A 16,061-nucleotide genomic window follows, 5' to 3' on the forward strand; every position below is an offset into this window, starting at 1 on the left:
GCTGGCGACGAAGATGCCGTCATTGCAGTTGACCTGCAGACGAGCTATCGATCCTTTTGGCGATCACACAACGGAACTCTCAATTAAAGCACTAATGTCGGTGTCAAAACCAGCAGATCTCGGGTAGGGGGTCCCAAACTGTGCGTCTAAGGCGGATGGTAACAGGAGGCAGGGAACACGATGTTTTACCTAGGTTCGGGCCCTTTTGATGGAGGTAAAACCCTACGTCCTGCTTGATTTATTCTTGATGATATGGGTATTATAAGAGTTGATCTACCACGAGATCGGAGAGGCTAAACCCTAGAAGCTAGCCTATGGTATGATTGTATGTTGTATATGATCTATCGACTAGCCTGGCCTCGGTTTATATAATGCACCAGAGGCCTAGGATAACAAGAGTCCTAGCCGAATACGCCGGTGGGGAGGAGTCATTGTCTTGATCACCAAGTCTTGTGGAATCTTCCATGTATGCGGCAACTATCCGAACTGGCCCATGAGTATACGGCCATGGGGGTCCTCGGCCCAATCTAACAGATCGGGAGACGACGTGGTGAGTACCCCCTAGTACAGGACACCGTCACCGGGCGTGACTAGGTTTGTCGCATCCGAATAGATAGCCATCATCGCGTGTCGCGGTACGTCCTCGCGATCTGTAGATCGATCTGGTATATCCTGCTTTACTGTCCAGGTCCTGCCAAAGGTCGTATGTATCACCCCGAGCTGTGTTGTTTCTGTTTTTACGTGGCGGTGGGGCGAGTTGTTGTTCGGCTTGAATTGCCGCTTTATCTCCGCCAAGTTGTGGTCAACCTGCCGCATTGTCCCGACCGCGCTGTGATCGGTCGGCCGTGTTGCGCGAGTGAGGTATGAGCTCTAGCGCCCCCTCGTCAAATTGGGGTAGCAGTTTGCGCTTTGGGTAACTCCTGGCTGGGAGCTTGAGGCCGTATTCCTTGGCTGTTAGGACATTAGTCAATCTGTCGTTGAGCAGATCTTGGTCAGCTTGAAGCTGCCGCTGTTTCTTTTTTAGGCTCCTTGCAGTCGCTATTAGCCCGTGCTTGAAGTGCTCCTGCTCGAGAGGTTGCTCGGGCACGATGAAATCCTCGTCGCCGAGGCTTACCTCATCTTCGGAGAGCGAAAGATAATTATCGTCCTCCTAATCATCATGTATGGCCTGTTCATCAGGGCTAACTTGCCCATTTTCCCGTTCCTCCTGTTCGGAGGTTACCTCAACGGGGTCTTTATTATCTTCGGGTTCGTCCAGAGTACTATTTTCCCCGGTGCCAGTGTTACTATTCTTTGAACGACGTGACTTAGAGCGGCGCTGAGGACGCCAACGTTTTTGCTGTGTCTCAGGAGGTTTATTCTCAACTGGATTTTCTGTGTCATCGTCGTTGGTTGTTTTGGATGTGCCCACCATGTACACATTGTACGAAGAGGTGGCCGTACAGCGTCCAGTGAATGGCGAACTTTGATTTTGCTCCTCATCAGCATCGTCGTCAGTACCGTCGATGTCTTTGGAGTCGTAATCGAGCGCGTCGATTAAATCCTCGGCTGTGGCTATGAAGTGGGTGGCGGGTGGGAAGCAATATTCTCCATCATCAACCCCTAGTTCTAACCAAACATAGTTCGGCTGTGAGTCCCCCGCCAAGGACAAGTTTTTTAATGAGCTTAGCACGTCGCCGTAACACCCACGATGCGGCTATATCTCCCACGTGTCGGAGCACGACTTAGAGGCATAGCCGCATAGTAGGCATGTCGCAAGAGGGGTAATCTTTACACATCCAATGTACTGAATAAGAAAGGGATAAAGAGTTGGCTTACAATCGCCACTTCACGCAATACATAAATGTAGCATTACAACATCTAGAATACAATCAAGGTCCGACTACGGAACCAAAATAAAGAAAGACCACCCCTAATGCTAGATCCCTGATCGCCCCAACTGGGCTCCACTACTGATCGAAAGGAAAACGAAACAACACAACGAACACGATCTTCATCGAGCTCCCACTTGAGCTCGGTTGCGCCAACTGCACTGGTATCATCGGCACCTGCAAACTGGTTTTGGAAGTAATCTGTGAGTCACGGGGACTCAGCAAGCTCACACCCTCGCGATCAATACTATTTAAGATTATGGGTAGGAGAAGGTAGTGAGGTGGAGCTGCAGTAAGCACTAGCATATATGGTGGCTAACTTACGCAAAAAAGAGCGAGAAGAGAAGCAAAGCACGGTCGTGAACTAGAAGTGATCAAGAAGTGATCCTGAAACTACTTACATTCAAACATAACACAAGAACCATGTTCACTTCCCGGACTCCGCCGGAAATAGACCATCACGGCTACACACGCGGTTGATGCATTTTAATTAAGTTAAGTTTCAAGTTCTCTACAACCGGACATTAACAAATTCCCATCTGACCATAACCGTGGGCACGGCTTTCAAAAGTTCAAAACCCTGCAGGGGTGTCCCAACTTAGCCCATCACAAGCTCTCACGGTCAACGAAGGATATTCCTTCTCCCAGGAAGACCCGATCAGACTCGGAATCCCGGTTACAAGACATTTCGACAATGGTAAAACAAGACCAGCAAGACCGCCCGAATGTGCCGACAAATCCTGATAGGAGCTGCACATATCTCGTTCTTAGGGCACACCGGATGAGCAATCCGTACAACTAAAACCAACCCTCAAGTTTCCCCGAGGTGGCACTACAAGTAGTTCGGACCAACAATTAGGCCTCGTTTGGTTGCACGGGATACCGGAGGGAACCCCGCTTATTCCCCGGGCGAGAAAAGTACGGGCCCGATCGAGCCAGGGAAATCGAGCGTGATGTTTGGACAGATTCGTTGGGGAGGTATCCCTGCCCTACCCATGTCGTTTCCCCGGGGAAACGTTCCATGCCTCCAGGGGTCGGGGAGAGAAGCCACGGCTCGAGCGAGACCGCAAGCGCAGCGACCGAAAGGCAACGACGGCCAAGATCCAGTCCTCCGCCTCCGAGTTTCTCCGGCAGCGACCGAAGAGACGGACCGCCCCCTCCCTCCGGTGCTCCGCCTGCATGCTCCGCCCACCAGCGACGGCGACGGCCGTGGTCGTCACCCTCCTCCTTCCCCAGATCTACCCTCCTCCTCAAAGTTCCTGCCCCTCCGATGACAGCAACGGCGACGGTTCCACGGTCAACTTCCACCTACTTCCACCATGGTTAGCCCCCCTCCTCTTCCACCTCGTATTTTTTTCTCCAATCCATCAACTCACCGTCCATGCACTAATGCCTGAACTTGCTGGTCAGATCCAAGAACTCGAGCCTTCTCTTCTTCTAAATAATTCCACATGCCGGAGAAAAAATTTACTCATTGGTTAGTAAGAATCCATCTCATATATTCCTGTATTGTTCCTTTCTGAAAGGGGGAAAAAGCATAAGTCGGAGTAAATTACTGTACTAGTCAAGACAACTAATTTTCATACAAGGGCACCAATGCACAAGCAGTGTCAATGTCAGAGTGTACTTTATTTCAGAGATGATTGGAGCAACCTTTGATCGGTTCAGCAGCAGTTGACATCTAATCAAATCACAATTAATAGACTTGTAGGCAAAATATTGGAGACCTAGTGTAAGATCAAGTCATTAGGAGGATGATCATATAGACAATTATCAGATAGGAGTAGTATCAATTACAGTATCATTATGCATGGTTGTGTCATAATTAATACACTATAATCATGCATTTCACTTACATGCACACAAAGAGCTCCACAACTAGCATTTTAGAAAGATTAAATTCATATACTGATCTGTATATAATTGCCTATAATTTGCATTTCGGCACATGTTGGCTCATATTTTTCTCAGCTAGCTCATATATTCATCATAACACTAACACACGTCTTGCTTTTTTCTTATTGCAGAGGCTGTCTAGGTGCTGTTTTGGTGTTTCCCGTGGTGCACATGTGTGCTGCCTTTCCTACAGTATGTGTTTTCATGCATTTTTGCGCAAACTTTTGTGTCCTGAACTGATAAGTATTCGATTGTGTGCCACATGCAGGTGCTCTGAACCTCTGACATTAGCAAATGATTTGCTTTATCCGAAAATGCTAGGTGGTGGCGGAGACGTTGTGTTCAGTGGCTAAGTGCCTTTTGGTTCGTTGGTCATTGAAAATATTTCACCTGATGAAAGGTATATGACAGCCATCCCTGGATGCCTTCTCCTTAATTTGTCACACAATCAAAATATGTGATGTGAGGAAGCTTAAATTTATTTGTTGGTATAAATTGATCGACTAATCAGCAAGAGATTTGGTTGGTGATGTTATTTTTCAGGCTGTCTAGTTAGACGGCATTGACTCGCAGACCTTGATTAAGCAAGAAACACAACGCATGGATAGTACTCCCAGCTTGCCAAGTGCCAATTAGTAACAGCAAACTTACTCATCAGGAAAATAACTTGTTACAGCTCCTTATGGACTCCTACTAGTAATTTTGTATGTGTTGCTGAATTTGTCGGGACACTCAAACACCTTGATATTTCTTTACTTTCTTTTCTTTGTTGCTTCAGTTAGAATATGCTATCATTCAAGTGACCTTCTAGCAATCTGGTTGACAAATGACAAACCTTTTCAGTTTCGACATCGGTTTCACGGGATGACACACTAGAGTAGACTAGCTACCTACTAGGACGACAGTTTTACACCGATGTTAATTTTCCTTTCTTGCGAATAATTGCAGGGTCTTGCTTAAGCAAGAGAAAGTACTGCCAAGTATCAACTAGCTAGTTATAGATTCACTCATCAGGGAAGTAACTTGTAACAGCAGTGGAGTGCGGGCATGTGCCATATATCTATTAGTAATTTAGTACTTTCATCGTGCTTGTGCTAGCTCCAGGTTTGAATCTTCCTTAGTACACTATTTTTAGAAGTGATGCTTACTGTTCGTTAGGTTCTTCTGAAGAACAATAACAATTTTTTACATTTGTTGCACAAGTTCTGCTATGCATTCATTTACACTTACGACACTGCCGGAGAATACATTGTTTGTGAATTGTTTGTTAGACTGCCTTACATCCTTTTATAGATAGACGCCTTTAATTCTCTGCACTAAAAAATCCATGTTTGTTTTGTCCTTACTTTCCCCATTATACATTTTTTGTCCCCATTTTTACTAATTTTGGAATTATATATTGGCGGGAAGCTTGACAATAATGATCTATTGCTTATCATCTTCCTTCCTTCTGTCCTTACTTATTTAGTAATTATTACTGAAATGTATGACACAATAACCAGAAATAGAAGTTAGTATTCTGGCTCTTATCTTTTTTCTCAACAAGTTCTGCTGATTGTTATTAAAAATCTAAGCTATAGTCATCATGTGCTCATGTAATTGTTACAATTCTTAGTTGGATACATGGTGCTAACTTCCTTTTTTTGTAGTTCAACGAACATCGAGTTGTGGTACCTGATGTAGATGTGGAGTGGAGAAAAGACCTGAGTAGGACTAGTGATTTTCACCTTACAGCCCATCATATTCGAAAGTGTCTATGCCTCGGACATGACAACTTGATAATTCAGAATTTTTTTAGTGAACAAACTTAAACAATGATGCATCAATGCCAATTGTATTGATTGCTTTTATGTTGGAACACGAAAAAAAGGTTTAGCTCAACGCTTAATCAGAATGAAATGTGGACCGATGGGTATTTGAACCTTGGAGAAGTGATGGATATCAGTTGTATTTTTTAATGAAATTATAGTTTACATGAATTCTGAAGTTTTTGTATGTGTCTGTTCTTTTATTGTAAAATTATTTGTGCAATTTTTATCTTTGATCTGTTTTTTCTAATTATCTTTGATCTGTTGTGTTATATCTGTATGTTTTACGTGAGGGGTTTCTTTCCCTCCCTTGTTGCCATTTGGGCACATGGGGTAGTGGGACCATTTCCCCCGTGGTGGGACGGATTCATATGCACAGGAAGATCTCCCCCTAGGGGCCTATTTCCCAGGATTTTTCCACCCCAACAACCAAATGAGGCCCTAGAGAAGCACTGGCCCTGAGGGGGGGGTTAAAATAAAGATGACCCTCGGGCTCGCGAAAACCCAAGGGAAGGTGATAGGTTGTTAGTGCAAATGTAAAACCAAGGTTGGGCCTTGCCGGAGGAGTTTTATTCAAAGCGAACTGTCAAGGGGTTCCCAATATAACCCAACCGCGTATGGAATGCAAAATCAAGGAACATAACACCGGTATGACGGAAACTAGGGCGGCAAGAGTGGAACAAAACACCAGGCATAAGGCCGAGCCTTCCAACCTTTACCAAGTGTATAGATGCATTAAAGTAAACAAGATATAATAATAGTGACATCCCAACAAATATCCATGTTCCAACATGGAACAAACTCCATCTTCACCTGCAACTAACAACGCTATAAGAGGGGCTGATCAAAGTGGTAACATTGCCAAACAACGGTTTGCTAGGACAAGGAGGGTTAGAGGCTTGACATGGCAATATGGGAGGCATGATATAGCAAGTCGTAGGTATTGAAGCATAGCAAAAGAGCGAGCAACTAGCAAGCAAAGATAGAAGTGATTTCGAGGGTATGGTCATCTTGCCTGCAAAGTTCTCAGAGTTGACGTAAACTTGATCCTCCTAAGCGTACTCAACGGGTTTCTCGATCACGAACTCGTCTCCTGGTTCTACCCAAGGCAAGAACACAAGCAAAGGAAACCACAATCAACCACGGTGCAATGCGCAAGCAACATGATGCAAAACATGGCATGATATGCGGGATGAGATATGCAATGCATATGCGTGCTCTGAAAGGAAAAGATTGAACCAGGCCTCAACTTGGCAAACCAAGTGTGCCACTGGAAAGATGAGTTGATTTTGGTCGAAAACGATATAAAGATCACCGGAATCGGATGCACGGTTTGCAAATGGCAAGCAAAAACAAGAATGGCATGATTCTGCGATTAACAGCACGATGCCATCTAAAATGCAACAAGAATATAAGCTACTGCCCGCTAACATAGCAACAAAGCACATGTCAGTGATCTACTCAAGATGCTTGACAAAAGATGAACACTGAGCTACGGCTAAATCACACAAGAGCAGGCTCAAACAAGCATGGCAAAAGGGCAAAAGATATCAACATCACAGACTTAGTGAAAATAACAACATGCCACAAATTAACATCAGGAAGCAATGTTCAGAGCAAGATAACAACATGCTACAGGAACAGAACATAGCAAAACAAGGCATGGCATGGATCTACTCAAAGCATATAACAAAAGTCCCTTACTGACCATAAGCCAAAAAGGATCAGAAGATATGATGGCACCCACGTAAACATAGCAAGTTTCGTTAACAGATTCAGACAGCAGAAAACTGGACATGGCATAAACAGAATTATGAAGGCATGTTTGCGAGCTCGATTCACTCATCATAAGGCATTGCATGACAAGCTAAGCATACTACCGGCAATAATACATGTTCATGCAGCCAAACAAAGCAAAAACAACTTCATAGCATGCATGGATCAACTACAACAACCTTGGTAAAATTGATTAACATGTAAACAATCTGCCAGGAACATTTTATAGCCAAAGTAGAGCAAGATTGAGTCATGCTAGGGTACTCCATAAATACAAATAGGGAAATGGATGGGTAGAGCACAACCATATGTCCAAATCATCCTTACTGAACATACTCAAAAGAAGCATGAATCTCACTGTAGCAACATGAATACATGGCATTAAAATAACAGCAGGAAAATGACAGTGAAATTGTAAGTCCCTGAAATCAGCAATATCACGAGAGCTACTTTGCATGCTTGTGCTAGTCACCACATTGACCACAAAAATACATGGCATAAACCCCTGTAAAGATGGCATGGCATAGTCCAAAACACATGTAGAGATCATGACCATATGCAGCACACAATAAACATGGCAAAAATGACAAATGCTCAAGATCTGTTAAGAATCAGGAACTAACATTATGAAGCACTCTTACAACAGTCATTTGGGCATCAAGATGGACTCAAACAAGCATGGTGCAATGTAACAAAACGAAGAGCACATCTAGACGAACAATCTGATATATCATGCGCATGAAACAGAGCTATGGTGATGAAGTTATGATGCAATGAACATGGCCTGAAAACATCACAGATCTGGGGACTTAGAGAAAATCAACCTCCGGAAAAGTCAACTCGGGACGGAGATATCCGGGACGCGGGGATGCCGTTTGCTTCGTATCTCGGTGGATCTGATCCATCTTCGTCTCCGGCGAGGCGCGGTTCTCCAGCGAGCTCGAGGAAGTCGGGCTAGGTCGGAGTTCGCCGGAGTTGGTGGTTCCGGGCCAGACCTGGCCGGATCCGGCCGGATCTCGATGAGGGCAGCGCGGGGAGGCAGTTGCCGGCTTGGGCGGCGTGAGTGGCATGGGCTGCAGGGCAAGGTGGCTCGTGGCCCGCTCGGGAGGCGAGGCGGTGGCGCCATGACTGCGGGCGGCGGCCATGGCGTCTGGCGGCGGCGGCCAACGACGAACGGCGAGGCGGAGGAGCTTGCGCGCGGGCGGCAGGAGGCGAGGTGGCGCGCCGGTGAGGGCTGATCCGGTGCGGGCGGCAGGGTGCCGGGCAAATACGGCGGTGCGGGACACGAGGTGCTCCGGCGAGGTCCCGGCGGGCGGCGCGCGGGGGCGGAGGAACGGGGCGTCGGCGGCGGCGGCTTGGGCCCATGCGGGCCTGCGATGGGCTCCGCGGGCCGGCGGCACGGGGCCGGCGGTGGTGGACAGGTGGCAGCATTCGATTGGACGAGGGGGCAGAGGCGGACATGTCTGGCGGCGGCGTGGACATGTCCGGCGCGCGGAGGAGGAAGATCTAGGGTTTCATTCGCGTATTTTCGGGGGAAGGTGCAAATATATAGGTAGAGGGAGCTAGGAGAGTCCAAATGAGGTGCGGTTTTCGGCCACGCGGTCGTGATCGAATGACCGAGAGGATGGAGGGGGTTTGGATGGGTTTGTGGGCTGACTTGGAGGGGTGTTGGGCTGCAACACACACGAGGCCTTTACGGTTCCCCGGTTAACCGTTGGAGTATCAAACGAACTCCAAATGGCACGAATTGACAGGCGGTCTACCGGTAGTGTACCAAGGCCGCTTGGCAAGTCCCGGTCCAATCCAAGAAAGTTTAACACCCGCACACGAAAAGAGGCAAAAGGGGGCGCCGGAGGACATAGGAGTGTCGGATCGCAAAACGGACAACAGGGAAAAAAGCTCGGATGCATGAGACGAACACGTATGCAAATGCGATGCACATGATGACATGATATGAGATGCATGACACGCAAACAAATGACAAGGAAACAGCAGCGAATAACTGGAAGACACCTAGCGCAACGGCCTCGGGGCATTACAACACTCCACCAGTACGAGAGGATCTCGTCCCGAGATCTAGGACGGCACCGGAGAAAAGCGGAAGAGGAAGAGGTAAAACAAAGTTGCTTCTTTGATAAACGAGTGAAACCAAAGAACCTTGAAAAGGTTAAACCATTTCGAGATAAGAATACAACGGAGATGAACGAAGTTGAAAACACTCCATTAGAAAAGAGGAACGAGGAAGAACAGATCCGGATAGCACTCCGGTTGAAAAGAGATGCAAGGCTTGATAAGGCGAAAAGAACTTGAGAAAAGGGCACAACACTCCGGTTAAATGGATAAGCAAAGGAAAGAACATGATCTTGACACAACGAGTTGACGGGTGAAGAGAGAAACATCACAATGCATCCGGAAGAAATGAAAGAAAGGAATGCAATAAATAGAGGGAAACAAGATCTTGAGAGAGCACCCTTACAAAAAATGCTAGAACAGAGTTGTTGGATCATCAACAACGAAAAGAGTAAGCTTGTTGTGGGCTTATGGAAAACATCCCAAAATTATGAGGTGAAATTCTACCACTAATGAAACAATAAATTGGATTGATATCAACAAGGAGACGAGAAACTTATTTCACCGGGAGGATAAATGAAGAAATAGGGTCGTTTATAAGCACCATAAATAGCAACAATCCTTAGGGAAAGCTTTAGGTGAAATATAACCCAATATAACTCCAATGAAGAGATTGATGGATTGAAAAGATGTCTTGAACGAAGAGAAAATGATGGATTTTAGATATGTCACTCTTGAAAACTTGTGAATCATGAAACACGAATGGAAATTATCAACAATGACATAACACCACCTCAAAAGATAATATAGAACGAATTGGACTTCGGAACGCAAGATGAAGAATACTTGAAGTATAGCTTGATAGATCATAGCTTCGAGAGATATCTTGAAGAACGATTAAAGAGTGAAAAGGATCCTTGACGAACCACCATGTAGCCTCCATGAACAACTCCGGTAACAAAAGGATGATCAAACAAAAGGAAAGAGAAGTTGAAAACACAAGGTGAAGCCTTGCAATGATTAGATCGATCTCCATGACGAGAAAATTGAGAGAGCTTGGAACTCCGGGAAAAGAAAGATGAACAATTGAAAACAAGAATTTGATTAGTCTCCGGACTAAGGAGTTGAAAATACTCGATGAAACAAGAATAAGAATTACATTATGCTTATCCTTCACCAATTTAAATTGATGACAAGCAACGGATATGGCATACTACTTATTCTCGTAGAAAAGGATTAAGATAGATATCGCGCCAACTTGGGAAGGTCTTCAACGAACCACCGGTAGGATTTTCAAGAACAAATGAATTGATACAATAACGAAGGAAGAGAAATCTTAAACGAACCACCGTAAGAATTGGAAATGAATGAAGTAAAGGGATAAATCACCGGTAAGAATTAGAGAACGAATGAAAATACTTGAGGGAATTTAGATACAAGTGAACAAAGAGATCGTTAACTGATTAGATAATACTTGAACGATGCACCGGTAAGATTTTTGAGAATGAGAGCTGAAAACTAAGAATGAATAAACCCGAAAAGATGGCCTTCAAAGAATCGAACTAAAAAGACTCCTAAATTGCTCCGGATGGGTAAAAAGAATTCTCACAATCGAGAACAATTATGAGAGGATGGCAACAAGCTAGAATGACGAATCTTTGAGAGAACGGATAAGATTTGAGAGAAACTCTTCTTCGGTCTTCACATGTTGAGAACAAAGATGAGAAACACCACCAAGAATTGTTGAGGCACCCCGGAATGGAAATTAGAAAGGTTGAACCAACGATGAAAAGAATTTGAAAGATCTTGGAGAAAGACATTTGACTGATGACAAACCATTCTTACGTCAAACTTTGAAAATAATTTGAGAGTACCTTCGAAAAAATTAAAAGAGTCATGTAAGATCTTGGAAAAAGACCTGTGGGTTAGGGCCCACTCAAAAGGTATGCCGCTGAACGATTACTTGAGAAGGAGATTGCACCGGTTGATTTAAATGGCTTGAATGATATAACAACCTCGAAATAGCTGGAGCGGATCGAGAATGTAACTGTGAATCTTCTGAGATATCTTTAGCACTCCGGAACAATTGAATAGCGAAAGGTGAGTAAATAAGATAGTCTTCGGTAAGGACTTCCAACATGGAAAGCATGTGAACCCATGAAAAAGATATGATCAACACCAAAAGCTTGCGTTGAAACCACCGGAGAAGAAAGAGAACGAAGAATGATGAACTAGTAAAATATCTTCATGAGAACCACCGGGTAAGAACATTAACAGAAAAGAATGGAGAGACTTCACATTAATAAGATGGATACTTGATTAAGAAATATGAATCATCGAAGAAAAAGGGTGGGTGGGTGGGAAAACAAAGGCAACTTGGCAGATGGAATGAACACCTTTGAGAAAACTTAAAGTTGATCTTGCGGCTGTTGAAAATGATCAGATCCACTTGAAGAGGAGCACACCGGTTGAAATGAAATTGAGATGGCAAACTCGAAGATCAAGAAGGATTAGTATTCACATAGGAGTATGAGAACACCGCTTAGGAAAGGTATGGAATCAACACTTGACTTCGAAGCAACTCGAATACCACAATGAAAACAAAACAAGGATTGGCTTGCAGAATAAGCCGGAACAAACATATGGTAGATCCCATATCGTATCATGTGTTTGTTGGAAAGATATTCTAGGAGCTACTTGAATTCCCACTTATAAACTCCCGAAACTTTCCGGTTATGCAATCAGGTGTTGGGGATACAGGGGAAGCATAATATCTCACCCAAAACTAGCAAAACCTACATCCAGCTATATCCATCCTTTAACACATAACCAAGAAACCATCAGAAATCATTTACCTCAACCTTCGAAAAGCATCTGTTATACAAGTTATGGCAATACTCCCGAACTCCCGCCCCAGTACTGGGTGGCGTCAAGGTTATCTCACCAACAACTGCATAAAAGAGATTTTCGATGTCGGCAAAACTCAGGTATTCCAGAACTGCAACGATAAAATTGTGACGACAACACCTCGGAGCTCAACTCCCCGGGACACTGCCACAACCCCTAAATGTCAGGAGGCACCAAGAACAATGTTCTCATCACAAAACCATCGGAATGATTCCAAGATACCCGCGTGATCCTAATTTTTTTTGTGAAATTTGAGAAGAGAAGAGTCAAAACTCTACGTTAGGAACCTCACCAGAGCGACGAAGGGACTGAGGAGTAAAAAGAATCCTAGTCTCCGATATATATATATATAATCCTATAAGACTCAAAACATTTTTCTAGACTCAACAACACCAACGATTCGATCAAGCAGGGGGCTCCTAAGTCGGGGAAGGCTCTGATTACCAACTTGTAACACCCACGATGCGGCTATATCTCCCACGTGTCGGAGCACGACTTAGAGGCATAGCCGCATAGTAGTCATGTCGCAAGAGGGGTAATCTTTACACATCCCATGTACTAAATAAGAAAGGGATAAATAGTTGGCTTACAATCACCACTTCACACAATACATAAATGTATCATTACAACATCCAGAATACAATCAAGGTCCGACTACGGAACCAAAATAAAGAAAGACCACCCCTAATGCTAGATCCCCGATCGCCCCAACTGGGCTCCACTACTAATCGAAAGGAAAATGAAACAACACAACGAACACGATCTTCATCAAGCTCCCACTTGAGCTCGGTTGCGCCAACTGCACTGGTATCATCGGCACCTGCAAACTAGTTTTGGAAGTAATCTGTGAGTCACGGGGACTCAGCAATCTCACACCCTCGCGATCAAGACTATTTAAGCTTATGGGTAGGAGAAGGTAGTGAGGTGGAGCTGCAGCAAGCACTAGCATATATGGTGGCTAACTTACGCAAAAGAGAGCGAGAAGAGAAGCAAAGCACGGTCGTGAACAAGAAGTGATCAACAAGTGATCCTGAAACTACTTACGTTCAAACATAACACAAGAACTATATTCACTTCCCGGACTCCGCCGGAAATAGACCATCGCGGCTACACACGCGGTTGATGCATTTTAATTAAGTTAAGTTTCAAGTTCTCTACAACTGGACATTAACAAATTCCCATCTGCCCATAACCGCAGGCACGACTTTCAAAAGTTCAAAACCTTGAAGGGGTGTCCCAACTTAGCCCATCACAAGCTCTCACGGTCAATGAAGGACATTCCTTCTCCCAGGAAGACCCGATCAAACTCGGAATCCCGGTTACAAGACATTTCGACAATGGTAAAACAAGACCAGCAAGACCGCCCGAATGTGCCGAAAATCCCGATAGGAGCTGCACATATCTCGTTCTCAGGTCACACCGGATGAGCAATCCGTACAACTAAAACCAACCCTCAAGTTTCCCCGAGGTGGCCCTGCAAGGGGCTCTAGTTCGGACCAACACTTAGAGAAGCACTGGCCCGGGGGGTTAAAATAAAGATGACCCTCGGGCTCACGAAAACCCAAGGGAAGGTGATAGGTTGTTAGTGCAAATATAAAACCAAGGTTGGGCCTTGCTGGTGGAGTTTTATTCAAAGCGAACTGTCAAGGGGTTTCCATTACAACCCAACCGCGTAAGGAACGCAAAATCAAGGAACATAACACCGGTATGACGGAAACTAGGGCGGCAAGAGTGGAACAAAACACCAGGCATAAGGCCGAGCCTTCCACCCTTTACCAAGTGTATAGATGCATTAAAGTAAACAAGATATAATAATAATGACATCCCAACAAATATCCATGTTCCAACATGGAACAAACTCCATCTTCACCTGCAACTAACAACACTATAAGAGGGGTTGAGCGAAGCGGTAACATAGACAAACAATGGTTTGCTAGGACAAGGAGGGTTAGAGGCTTGACATGGCAATACAGGAGGCATGATATAGTAAGTGGTAGGTATCGTAGCATAGCAAAAGAGCGAGCAACTAGCAAGCAAAGATAGAAGTGATTTCGAGGGTATGGTCATCTTGCCTGCAAAGTTCTCAGAGTTGACGTAAACTTGATCCTCCTAAGCGTACTCAACGGGTTTCTCGATCACGAACTCGTCTCCTGGCTCTACCCAAGGCAAGAACACAAGCAAAGGAAACCACAATCAACCACGGTGCAATGCGCAAGCAACATGATGCAAAACATGGCATGATATGCGGGATGAGATATGCAATGCATATGCGTGCTCTAAAAGGAAAAGATTGAACCAGGCCTCAACTTGGCAAACCAAGTGCGCCGCTGGAAAGATGAGTTGATTTTGGTCGAAAACGATATAAAGATCAACGGAATCGGATGCACGTTTTGCAAACGGCAAGCAAAAACAAGAATGGCACGATTCTGCGATTAACAGCACGATGCCATCTAAAATGCAACAAGAAAATAAGCTACTGCCCGCTAACATAGCAACAAAGCATATGGCAGTGATCTACTCAAGATGCTTGACAAAAGATGAACACTGAGCTACGGCTAAATAACACAAGAGCAGGCTCAAACAAGCATGGCAAAAGGGCAAAAGATATCGGCATCACAGACTTAGTGAAAATAACAACATGCCACGAATTAACATCAGGAAGCAATGTTTAGAGCAAGATAACAACATGCTACAGGAACAGAACATAGCAAAACAAGGCATGGCATGAATCTACTCAAAGCATATAACAAAAGTCCCTTACTGACCATAAGCCAAAAAGGATCAGAAGATATGATGGCACCCATGTAAACATAGCAAGTTTCGTTAACAGATTCAGACTTTGTAGAAAACTGAACATGGCATAAACAGAATTATGAAGGCATGTTTGCGAGCTCGATTCACTCATCACAAGGCATTGCATGACAAGCTAAGCATACTACCAGCAAGAATACATGTTCATGAAGCCAAACAAAGGAAGAACAAGTTCATAGCATGCATGGACCAACTACAACAACCTTGGCAAAATTGATTAACATGTAAACAATCTGCCAGGAACATTTTATAGCAAAAGTAGAGCAAGATTGAGTCATGCTAGGGTACTCCATAAATTCAAACAGGGACATGGATGGGTAGAGCACAACCATATGTCCAAATCATCCTTACTGAACATACTCAAAAGAAGCATGAATCTCACTGTAGCAACATGAATACATGGCATTAAAATAACAGCAGGAAAATGACAGTGAAATTGTAAGTCCCTGAAATCAGCAATATCACGAGAGCTACTATGCATGCTTGTGCTAGTCACCACATTGATCACAAAAATACATGGCATACACCCCTGTAAAGATGGCATGGCATAGTCCAAAACACATGTAGAGATCATGACCATATGCAGCACACAATAAACATGGCAAAAATGACAAATGCTCAAGATCTGTTAAGAATCAGGAACTAACATTATGAAGCACTCTTGCAACAGTTATTTGGGCATCAAGATGGACTCAAACAAACATGGTGCAATGTAATAAAATGAAGAGCACATCCAGATGAACAATTTGATATATCATGCGCATGAAACGGAGCTACGGTGATGAAGTTATGATGCAATGAACATGGCCTGAAAACATCACAGATCCGGGGACTTAGAGAAAATCAACCTCCGGAAAAGTCAACTCGGGATGGAGATATCCGGGACGCGGGGATGCCATTTGCTTCGTCTCCTGGTGGATCT

General features: G+C 44.5%; 1 long non-coding RNA gene across 1 annotated transcript; it reads left to right on the forward strand.

Moving 5' to 3' along the window:
• The first annotated feature begins 3,895 nt into the window (after positions 1–3,895).
• Positions 3,896–5,432, forward strand: LOC147990915 (uncharacterized). The gene is made up of 3 exons (XR_015610123.1): positions 3,896–3,959; positions 4,036–4,167; positions 4,716–5,432. It is a non-coding gene; the product is annotated as an uncharacterized LOC147990915 (long non-coding RNA).
• The last annotated feature ends 10,629 nt before the right edge of the window (positions 5,433–16,061 follow it).

The sequence above is a fragment of the Triticum urartu genome, chromosome 1A, assembly GCF_056163025.1.
Source record: "Triticum urartu cultivar PI428250 chromosome 1A, HENAU_Tu73, whole genome shotgun sequence".
Classification (NCBI taxonomy): domain Eukaryota; kingdom Viridiplantae; phylum Streptophyta; class Magnoliopsida; order Poales; family Poaceae; genus Triticum; species Triticum urartu.